Consider the following 12,586-nt stretch of genomic DNA (forward strand, 5'->3'; position numbering starts at 1 on the left):
AGTACAGAGAGTAAAGAAAAACACATTATTGTACTTACATGTGACAGAAAATATCAAAGCACATAGCACAATGCCCAGAGCACAGTAGGTACTCAGAAAATGCTGGGTTAGTTTCCTTCTAATTTTGAAGTGGTTCAAAACTAGATTTTGAACCTAAAATGGACACCCAAGATGTCCATCAAAAAAGAATCTGTGACAATACTAAAATTTTTGGAAGATGCAACATCTTTCCAAATTGGTAGCCTCAAATAAAGGGGGGAAATTGCACTGGGATCTCTCCCTTTAACAGGAATTATATTTCTGTTCTGGAAGAGTTTCTACATACTGAGTTGAGGTATCCAGACCATACACCATATGCCTACTTCTGAGTACCATACCATATACCTAGTTCTATGCTGTAAGTTATAAAAAAAAATCATTAGGGCAACATTTTTGAGTCTCCATATTCAACATCTACATCCACCTTCATAAAAATGATGGAAAACCCTCTACAAGTCTTGCTCATTTAGAGAATGAATAGGAGAATGTAATTGTTAATTATCTACCAAAGTCAGCACTCATAAATCAGGTATTATGAGAATTTAGAATTGATTCATAATTACAAACATTCCACTAGGAAAACAGGAGCCTAAACTCTAATCCCACAGAATCACAGCAGACTCTCCAAAGCTATGGAAAAAGTGGGGAAGCAGCCTTAAGGCTGAGGCAAGCCTTCCAAGAGGCCAGGAAACTTCTATCTAGTTTCACTGAACAACACTATGGGAAGCAGAGCTAATACGCGGTCCTATCAATCCATCAGCCATATATTTAGGCCTTAACTATCCTTCAACTTGTCAAAATTCTGTGTCTTTGAAATGGTCTCTAAAGGAATAAACTTATACCATCAAGGAAAAAACTTGTCCTCTATTGCTAATAGCTTTAATTAACCCATATCCAAAGCCTGGGAATCTAATATAAAATAAAATCTGAACTTAATAATTTTCCTATGATTTAAAATCATATACAAGGGTTATTAAGTTGTTAAACAGTTTACTTCAATTTCAGCTTGTTCCTATTTAGAGTGAAGATCGGGTGGAGATGGGGAAGGAGGCAGCAAAAATTAATTTTGATATTTCAATTCCTTCCTAAAAATTGGCTCAGTTACTGAAGGCTAATATACAAAGCCAAGTATCCAAATCCAGTGAAGTCCATCTGAAACTGCTTTTAACTATAAATCTGGAGCATATGACCTGTCACAAGCACATTTTTTTTTTTTTTTAAAGAACAGACTGGAGATACTGGAAAAAGAACATGTTAACAAAAGTTTGGAGGGGGTGAGTAGTGTTTCCGAATCAGTTAACTCAAAGCAGCAGCTGATTTTCTGGAATGGAACACGTGTACATTTTATAGCTTTAAAAACCCTCTAGTAAATAAACTAACAAAAGCATCACATGTACCATTTTTATTTACCATAAAACTTTTTTAAGTTGATGTAGGTCAACACACAAACAAAAATATTTAACTATATTAAATAAAGAGGAAATATTTTATTCCAAAGAAGATATTCAAATTTCTTTAATGCTAACATTTCAGTTGAAACCAGAACTGTTCCATATGAACTAAATGCTTCTCATTTGATGCCAAGAAGGGATAATCAACAATGAGAATACAAAAGACAAATTACCAAACCCGCTGGCCCAGTTTAAACAAACCAAGTTCTACCTTATCAGAAACTCACCTTTTGGGTTATCTGTTTTAAGGAGAGAGAGATAAGAAGAATATTTCAACTTGACAGGCATAAAAATGTCCCTTAACTCAGTTCTCAGAATTTTCCTCAATGCACAGCTCCTTAAGAGCCCACCCTCTATTGCCAAGGTAGGTGACCTTTGATACTTTTTCTGCTCTTCAGGCTTCTGAATGCAGTAATTCTATCCTTCAGGTAAGACAACAGGGCACTGAAGAATCACTGGCAAAGTTCATAGTTTAACTCTGAAAGTGATACTTGTTTTTAATTTTCTACCCTGGTCTTGTTATTTGAGTCTTATCAGGCTGGAATCAATTTGGGCTTCTGGGTAACAAATACACCTGTGACATTTTGTTGACCGATTAGTAATACTTTCTATTTCAATTTTTAAAATATAAGCAATGACATTTTTAAAAAACCTTTTAACTTCATAATGCTTTCTTAACCTGCCAGTTCTTTCTGTAAATTTTTATATACAACTAAAATATCTCGAGTCATCCATTCATAACATCTATTATGGATAACCCGTATTACTTCCTTTCTGGAAATCTTCCGTAAACTCTCGTAAACATAGTGGGACTTTCAAGCTTTCCTTTCATTCTCCTGTACACCTTTTCATTCTGCTTGTACACCCTTCATTTCTGCTCTAAGATCCTCTCTGTTCTACAGATGCCAGTTTAAATAGGCATTTCTGCATCTTCTATCCCACAACTAGATCACTGACGGTCCCCTCTCTTGTCTGAGACAGTGAGCTCTTCCTTTGTTCCCACTGGAGGGTATTTTTCAAATCTTTTTTCCCCCCCTTCAGATTCACCTCTTTCCAGGGTAACTTTCCCAAAAAGGCAACCCCCTTTTTAGATTAATTCACCAACTTTTTTTTTTTTAAATATTAATTTATTTGACAGAGAGAGATCACAAGTAGGCAGAGAGGCAGGCAGAGAGAGGAGGAAGCAGGCTCCCCGCTGAGCAGAGAGCCCGATGCGGGACTCGATCCCAGGACCCTGAGATCATGACCTGAGCCGAAGGCAGCGGCTTAACCCACTGAGCCACCCAGGCGCCCCTAATTCACCAACTTTTGTTTCTAGCTATGTTGCAAGAGTCAACCTTCTTAGGTAAATCATTATAGCTATTAATTTTTTCTCTCTTCTACCATAATAGCCCCCTTTAAGAATTAGAGCTTTCTTTACCTAGGTACCTTGAGTTTCCTGCTTAAGTACCAGGTAAGCACCCAATGAGTTAATTCCACTGAATTTAAAATACCAGCATTTCACAAATGAATAAAATGAAGTAAAATAAAAATAAACAACTATCTGAAGCTGAATATAATCCAGTGTTTGTGGGTTTTGTTTGTTTTTTTGATAACTCAACTATCTATAAATATAACCGGGTTTTGGTACATCTAGAACTGAATTTCTCAAGGGAGAAGGAGGGCTTTGGGATTTCAGGCAAGTGAACCCTATTTGGTGGATAAAATTCAACCTTTGAAGGCTCTTGGTATTGATTGTGTTATAAATATGAAGAAATACTGCCTGGTCAGCAGTCCTAATCTTATGACAGGAAAGCAGGAGTCTCTGGAGGCCAGCGGTGGCATTTGGAGCCAGAAGCCTGGCATACATCATGCAGAAGGCATAGGCTATATTTGGTGATATGACTCAACCTAGCCAAATATAGGCAACTGATACAGTGGGACTCTGGGGAACTACACTCTGGGGTAGTTCTACAGCCCAGAAAAGATTCGCACTTCAACTAGGCAATTCTATGCCAGGCATCTGCAAGTTGGAGAACCAACATTTACCAACCAGACTAAGAACTGCTCAGGTGAGTAAGTGCCCAAAAGAACACTACGTACTATCCTAATTCTCTAAAGACTGAAACTAAAGTAACTTAGTCAATGAGATAAAAGAAGAAAGGACCAGAAGGAAATATTCTCATACATTAGAGTATATAAATGTATGTATTCCTGTGAAAATTAGAGAAAGTTATTCTCTAAAATGTAATCCAGATATTATGGCTACTGATGATTCAGCAGGAATTGATATAATAAATGCTACTTCAAATATACAAAAACCAAAAAATATCAAATGTTCTACAGAGCTATTAGATTTCATGGTATGACCTTCTCTTTTTCTGTCATACTAGCATTGTTGGTGATATGTGTAGGCTAAGGAATAATAATACAGAATAACTGCAAAGTTACCCAAAATACAGCATGCAGTCCTATAAAGTGACAAGTAATGTTAAATTCTAAGTTAGTTTTTTTGATTGACTTACACTATAAAAACCTGGATACTCCAAAGAAAAGGGAAGGATTTTCAGTGGACACCATTAAAAATTTCTAACAGGGAAGTATAAGTATGGGCTTAGGCCCATTTTTAAGGTAGAGCCAAGATTTACACACACCACACAAATACATACGTAGCACACACACACATTTGTTGTTGTTTAGCTAGAATGTTCCTCCTGCTTCTGCTCCTGCTTATTTTCCTTAGTTCGCATTTAAGTATGTTGAATCTATACCGCCACAAATTATTGTTTAAAGGAGGTGTTGTTCCACCTGCCTTTCTCCATCTGTTGTTCTTACCAACACTGCCTGAGACTTGCAGCAAGATGGCGCTGTGGGGACCGGCACGATGCAGAGCAAGGCTCAAGAAATGTGTAATAAATTCAGTTTCTGAACACTAGGTTTATACTTCTCCAGATGCAGAACACATATCAATATGAACTAATAAAATATGTTCAATATATTCTATCACTTAATGATATAAAGATAATTATTTTTAATAATTTATTCTATTGACCTAAAAATAACTCCCCAAATCAAAATCAGTACCTTACTTTACTTATCTATGATACAACCAACTTCCAGTAAAGATGTTTCCATGCAAAATCACAAACAAAGGAGGAGCTGGCTGGGACTGACATCAGCTGGAGAATCTTGCCTCTCACCCACTCAAAGGGCCATTTAAATCACAAAGATATATACATTTTAAGCTAAATAAAACCACTCTCTCAGAAAGCTTGGCTTTCAGTTTTTTAAAAGCCAGGGCTTATTAAAAATTCTTGCCTATCTGCCTATCTCTCCAGGTTCATCAATCCACACAGCCATTTCCCTTCCCACATTAGGTACTCCAGACATTCAGAACCACTTGTCCATTAATTTTTACTTCTGGGTTCCTCCCTGTCTGGAATGCCCTCCTCTCTCTGTTCCCAATGTTTCACCACTCAGGCCACCATTCTTTTGCCCAGGTACCATCTATCTCTCGCCTCACATCCTATGGGAAGTCCTCCCAGCCCCAAACCACCTAGTCTCTGGTTCAGATGACCTCATACACTCCACAGAACATCTTTTATACCTACTACACTATATTTAAATTATCTATTTCTAAACTCTTTTTCTCTAAGGCAACAAAATCTTTAAGGATAAATTTTGGGCTTTGCATCCCAGAGCTTGGAGCAAAGATGCTCAATAAATAGCTGTTGAATGAATAAATTAAATAAAGCCAGCAACTGGTGGTCTCTCTGCCATGGAAAGGGTAGAGAGTCAGACCAATCCCATCTTGTGAGCCAGGTCAAATTACTTAGTTTCTATGAACCTCAGTAAAATAAGCATTTCTATTTACTTCCCAAGGCTGTTGAGAAATTCATGAGACCATTTTTGCAGAATGCTCAGAAAATTCCCCTGGCATAGAAGAGGTGTGTTATTAACATTAAAGCTTTTCCCCTCTCAGAATACAATCCAGAGATAACCAATGATTTTCCACTTGTGAAAGAAAGAGGAAGGATTCATTTTAGCCAAATAAGATCCAAACTGAAAACTTGGGAGAAGGGAGTGGCCATCTGGGGGATTTTTCAGCTTCAGAAAAATCAGAGTTTGCTACTGTTCTTTACAAATGCATGTAATTCTTCTTTGGGGGAAGCAAGAGGAAAAAAAAAAAATCAAACTCCTTACTTTTATAATAGCCAAATTGGCAGAGTAGCAAAAGTATTTAGGAAATGAAAACAGAAAATTCAACTGAAAAATGTTCCTTTAAAAAAGAAAAAAAAAAAACAATTAAGGAGGTCTTCTTTTGTACCAATGGCTCAAATTTACTTTTTCAATTGTGATAAGAAACTATAATAGTGGCAAAAGAAATAAATAAATAACATTTATCCATAAGATAAGGAAAGTCAATGGGTAAATTTCTATAGATTACAGAAGGATGGCTTTGACTGTAACTCAGGGCAGGTACAAAGTTGCAAGATTCAAAGCATCCAAGAATTTTAGGCAGAAGGGAATGTCTACAGAGAAACCAGCAAAGAGCTGACCCAATTAAGGAATTCAAAAGATTTCCTACTGCCAGTAAACCAACAACAAGCCGGCAAGCAGGAAGGCTATTTTTATCCCTGCCAGAGGCCTTCTGACTCTGGGTGCTACATTTAGAGGACAGAGCAACAAGATAACTTGCCTTAAGAGGATGTGATGATACCAGTGATTAAGGGTGATTTTTTAAGCTTAAAAAACGAGGCATACTTTCTGTCCAAATTTAAATTAACAAAAGCCAGTTTAAAAAAAAAAAAAAAGGTACTATAATGGAAAGAAAAGTGGGAAAACAAACCAACGGGTAGTAGAAAACTTTTAAATAATCTAGAAAAAAGTCAAGGCAGTAAGTTAAAATTCTCCTACCTTGCAAAAAAGGTTGATAAAAAAAGTCATGTGTTACAAGAGACACATCTGAAAAGAACCAGTGAATAAACATAAAGAAAGAGTTGTAGATCTGGCCCCAAGGTGAAAATGATTTTGAGAAATGGCTCTCTGTACTGACAGAACATAAAAGATCAAGACAAAGTTACAAAATCTCTAGGGACCTACGCCAAGACGCTTGCAAAAGATTGAGAACTTGAGAGAGAGTGATAAACTGCTCTTAAAACTGGTTACTGAAGTCCAACCCCCAAAAAGCAATCAGTAAAGTCACTAGTTGGCTTTCTGCATACATACCTATCATCAACTCTAATCACTTATTTAAGATAAATTCTGGTGACTTTACTGAACCTTAATGAAGAATGTGCTTGAATTTCATACCTGTTGTAATTTCACCTTTTATTATTTCTGAGAAGGCCTAGTTTCTATTTTCTCCTGTCTATATCCGAGGCACAGAGTCTTCCTCTTATTTATTAGCCTTCAAAACTAAATAATAAGCCATTCAAAGATACCTGCTAATTATTTGAAGGATAAGGTGCATGAGGCCAGGAGTCTTTGTTTTTATTCCCTGATATATCCCAACAACCTAAACTAGTGCCTGGCATGTGGTTGATTCTTGATATGTATTTGCTGTATGAATGGCCTCCCAGGGCTTTATATCAAAGTGGTTCACAAAGGGAGTGAAGATGGGGGTGGGGCAGAAGAACAGTGTATTTGAGTCACTTGGAGAATACCCATGCTTAAGTCTCATGACAGACCTGGTGAATCAGAATCAGGGAAAAGAATAAGCCGTTCCTTCAGTGATTCTCTTTTGACCTTCACCCCCAATAATGTACCCTTCAATAAGAAACCAGCAGATGTGAGAGAGAGCTGAATCTTTTACAGACTATGATAATACACAGATCTTAAATTCTACACCCAGTCTCCTAAGCAGAAATTAGGAAACTTGAATGCTTACTCTCTGTCTAAATCATACTAACAACAACAACAAAAAAAAAAATCTTTTAGTTCTTTAACCCTACCCAATGAACACCCAAGTAAATGAACCAGAAGTCAGAAGCTATGTGTTCCTATCTTGATACTCTAGCTACCCATTAATTGAGTGACTACAGAAGCTGTTGTGTCTCTCTGAACTTCAATTTCTCCAGCTATAGGATGGAGATCAAAAAACTCACATAAAAGATTATTGTGGATTTAAGTTATATAAATCTTAGACAGGGCGCAAAGTAAAAGTCAGAGAAACAGTATCAGAAGTAAGTGCTCTTTCACTTGGAAGTGGTTGTTAACACTGCTTCCTATTCAGAATGTCCAGGTCTATCTCGAGAAAGAAAAATGTAGACTGGCACCAAACGTGTCCTTTGATCTACTACTACCTGGCACACAGAGCGTGCTCAAATATTTGTGGAACTGGAATATAAGCAGAAGCTAAAACGTAACATACTTCCAAACCATGTGACTTCAAGAACACTGTCTGTCCCTAACAGCCAACTCCAAGGTGCATTCCTCTGGTCATATGGCTCTCCCTGCGCCCCAGCATCGTGCCAGATACAGCCTAAACAGCCCACACTCCTAGCCCTGCCTCATAGGGCAAATAGACTGTTCCAGTTGTCAGAGACAAAGTTCCAAAACACTATTTGGTGGAGATAGGGTAAGTGACCTCCTCTCCCCTGTCTTCATCCTCACCATTTCCTCTACTAAATTCCTTCTTACGCTATGTTCTTGATGGTAATGGGGGGTTACACTGGAATGGCAGTTTAAAGCAGAACAATTAGATAAGATCTCTAGGGCAGTTTCATAAACTTCTGTAATTACTAAGATTGACTTGAATCAACATATTTCAGATAGCCTCCCCACCATGCTAAAACTGAGGTCCCCAATCCCCACTCCAGTGAATACTACAAGTAAAACGACAAACAACCTTAATACAAGCCTTCTGTGAATTTAGCAACACCGTTAAATGTATTTAATTGCATTATGTCAGCATCCACTGGTTTTGAAAGATAATCCTATATATATAAATGACATACCTATCACCTAACTGGAATGCTTCCTCAGAATGGATTCACAGGCCCCATCAAATCATTCCCATGGATGAAGAGGCCTATGGTCCACAGACTGAGAGCAAAAACATTTCGTGAGGCCAAGTTTAAACAACTGCTTCTTAAACATATTTTTAGGCCTATCTCAAAAAGAAAAGATGCTATCTAAAAACAAAGCCTTCATTCAACTGACTACATTTGACTGATTCCTGATATACCCTTTCTATAACTACTCAATATTAAATACTGCCACACCCAAACTCAAATGAAGTTCATACACTACTTTTTGTCATTAAACTACAAAAACCTTCAATTTGTCACTCAGGAATACCATGTCAAGAGACTGTATAGAATTGCTAATAGTAATTCACAAGTTCAATCCTTCCATTTCTAGGTGAGGAAACCAAGATCTAGAGAGAAGTGATGGACCCAAGACCATTTAACCGCTAATGGCAGAGCCAGGTTCAAACACAATCCTAAATGCTTCTTTTCACCTCTTACAATTTGGGCAAGTCTTTTATAAGCTAACAACTACTGATCACTTACAACAAAGAGGCTGCGTGGCTAATTTAAATATCTGTATTTAATTAACCATACCAGGCATTTATTATTTGGAATATTAGAGCCAGTAGAAGTTAGATTTTTTTTTAAGTTCTTTATACTTCAATTAATCATGGCTGCTCTTCAGAATTCAGATTTGCACTTATTGTTGGTTTCTTGAGAATTAAAAAAGGGTCCTCTAATTGGTTGATTCCTCCCCTTTCCCAATGTATAGCAACTGGCACCAGCCCAACTAGATTCCAAAGAGATTATAGAACTGCTTTCCCTTCAGAGTTCTACTAATGTTCTTAATTGACTGGTTACCAGGTAATACCCGGAATAAAACAAAGCCTTGCTTTTAGAACAGAGTGCACTGGCATGGGACTGAATTCAGAATCAGCCAATTAGACAAAATAACGAAGCCCAGAGGCAGCCTGGCCATCTCAATACCTGATTGAAAAAGTAGTAACTAGTTCAAATTAGTTAAAAAGTATTCCTTTTGCATATTTTTACTGCTGAACAACAACAAATTCACTGAGTTTTAGCTCTTTTCCATCTTTTAACTTTAGTAGCAAGGACAGTGGTAACATGAGGGGGTAGAAAATAAGGAATGCTGGGGTAGAGAAAGTCACTGTATGAGGCATACACAGGTGATAAATGAATCAACTGCATAGAATATTCAGGTAGAAATTCCAGGCATATAAAGGAAGAAATAATTTTGTGCCACAATTGAGCAATGGTTCTGTCCTTCCTGTTATTAAACTGAATGCAAAGAGAATCTTGGATATTTTTATGATAGCTATGTCATAAAGGTGGCACTGCTTCCCTCCCTCAAAGTCAGCAAATAACAATCAAAGATTATATAACAGTATCAAGGGAAGTCTTAAGACCTTCACTATTGTAGTGAAGCTCACTATTATATTACTCCATTATCAAAAGAGCTTTCCTTATGTAGATAATAGTATATAGGTCTGGTTTAGTACCTGCCACAAAATGAGAGATCAAGTTACCACTCCATAGAATTTTATAATACAGAAGGGGAAAACAGAAAAATAAGTGATGGTACCAAAAGATGCACATATACTATTATTAAATTGGATGCAGAGCAGAAGCAAAAGAGACCTCTGTAAATACTCTGGGCCTCTTTCTACGAATTTTATGGTGTAGGGAGGGCACAAATATTTAACACTGACAAACTCCTAACAAAGTCTGAAAACCTTACTACTGAAATGTCATCCTGATTTCATTTCTGAATGGAAAATAGTATTAATTTCTATCCATATCGTAAAATGTTTACTTATTAAGTTGTACACAACACTGTGAAAGGGTAAAACATTACGGAAAAGCATTTGTCAATTTGTTACCCGACTACTGCTTGCTTTCTAAGTTATTATTTTCTTCTTATTTCTAAGTGTTATCACATGTAGTTGATTCCTTTACCAGTCCCTGTCCTGAATGTGTATCCAACAAAATTAAGTCACCACCAGCCTTAAAACATGTGAGCCTTAACACAATTTGTAAAGGAAAAAATAAGTTACTAAGTTAAAAGCCTCTTTTAAGAAGAAATGTTTAGGATCCTGAACCTTCTAGTATCACAAAAAGTTCACTCTCACTTACCACCCCACCCCCCCCCGCACCCCCTTTACCCTCACCTCTCACCCAGGTAAAATCAGAGATTAACAATGTTTTAAGAGGACCACTCAATTTTCATGGACTCAAAACGAGATTCTTTGTGCTCCATGTTCAGGATTAAGAGGACTGCTTTAGTAATTATGGACCCACATCATGGATGACATAAGACAAACTCTCCCTTTGTGACAACTGCTTATATGACTTTCAGAACAAATAAAAACAAGGGTCAATATCCTGTCAGAAATGTGGGGAGGAGAGAGGGCAAAGGATCACTACTTTCTACTTACCAGTACATGTTAAGTCAATAACTTGGGCAGAGAAGGACCTGGACAACACACAAGGAGTGTTTAGTATAAAATGAGCTGTTTTCAGTTCGGAGGCCAGAGTGAGGACTTCAGTCCAATGCTACGAGCACATCAGTGTTCACACACATATCACATTTTGTTCTCCCAGGCACTCCCCTCCCCCACTTAAAACAAAACAAAACAAAATCAAAAACAACCGCAATCCCCAATCCAAAAAAGTGTAATCACACTATTCAAAATCCGCACCTTTGTAAGCTATGCCTACGCAGAGCTGTGAGGAATCCAACAAATCCTGACCAGCAGGAAACCAGAAAGGAGACGGTGATTCAAAATTAAGAATACACCCTGCATCCGTAATACAAAGAAAACCATGCCCCACTACTTTGTCCTCTCCTTGCTCACAAAAGAATTACCTCAACACAGAAGCCCAGGTCCCATCCTGCCGCACAACTAAGCCAAGCAAAAGAGAAAGACTGTTTAGGATGTTCCATTTCGGCAGTCATAAAAGGGAGAGTACTAAAGGAGTAGAAACCGCTTCATTTCTAAACAGCCACACAAGAAGTTCACGGTAGCCGAGTTTAAACTGTCTTCTTTGTAATGGACCTTACTCTATTACTCATGAAGCTTCTAGAAGTAAGGCAACTGTCTACTCTCCGGAGGCCTCTCCCACTCCCCTGCTATGCTGCTTTGAGTTACTTGGTATCATCCAAACAGAGCTAGAAGGAACCAGACGAGTTCAGGAAGGCTCCAGCAGGGCTTTCAGAGCCTGGCGGATTCTCAGAAAGGGTAAAAAGATCCCCCAATTCACCAGAAGACATCTGACTTCAAGTAATGGTAATTTACTTGGAAGGTGGAATTTGATTAAGAATCACAAGTAAGGGGTGCCTGGGTGGCTCAGTGGGTTAAGCCTCTGCCTTCCGCTCAGGTCATGATCTCGAGGTCCTAGGATCAAGCCCTGCATCAGGCTCTCTGCTCAGCAGAAAGCTTGCTTCCCCCTCTCTGCCTGCTTCTCTGACTACTTGTGATCTCTCTCTCTGTCAAATAAGTAAATAAAATCTTAAAAAAAAAAAAAAATCACAAGTAAAATTAGCTGTTTTGCATTTCCCATTTCTTCTTTATGATACTTTGTATCCTGCTCCATTACATGTCCCTTAAAGGAAAATGTCCATCTGGTCCTGTACAAAGGTGATGGAGGACTGGGGTGCAGAGTAGTGCATAGCAGTTCTTTTCTCAAATTGCCAGAGGCAAACTGATTCAACTATGAAAAGGTTAAATACTTTAAGAAATAATAACCCTCACCACCAACTGAAATAAATCATTTTAATATTACAGCAATGAAACTTCTTTTAGTAAGAGCTCCTTTTGTTTTTATATTTTTATTTACTCCAAAATTCAAATCTATGACAATGGTATTAAAGTTAGTCCTATTTTCAGCAATTCTCATGGAAAGTTTTTGGAGCTATCTTGGTCTACATAAAGTCGGTATGCGATAAATGTTTTAAAACATCTGTATCAGTCTGCAACATCTGCTCTTTAAAACAGAGAATTGCGTGCCTGCAATCTGGAATATAGAAATATATTAAAAATTCTTTTAAAGGAAAATTTAAGGTTTCCTGGTTATTTTTTGCCTTATCTTTTTTTTAAGTAGAACTTTCTCCTCACCCTACTG

At 37.6% G+C, this 12,586-nt stretch overlaps 1 protein-coding gene across 3 annotated transcripts in view; it reads right to left on the bottom strand.

Moving 5' to 3' along the window:
• The window catches only part of CPEB4 (cytoplasmic polyadenylation element binding protein 4), a 63,345-nt gene that overhangs the window by 25,723 nt on the left and 25,036 nt on the right, over positions 1-12,586 (bottom strand). The gene's annotated exons all lie outside the window — the stretch shown is intronic.

Source organism: Neovison vison, chromosome 1 (genome assembly GCF_020171115.1).
Source record: "Neovison vison isolate M4711 chromosome 1, ASM_NN_V1, whole genome shotgun sequence".
Classification (NCBI taxonomy): Eukaryota; Metazoa; Chordata; class Mammalia; order Carnivora; family Mustelidae; genus Neogale; species Neogale vison.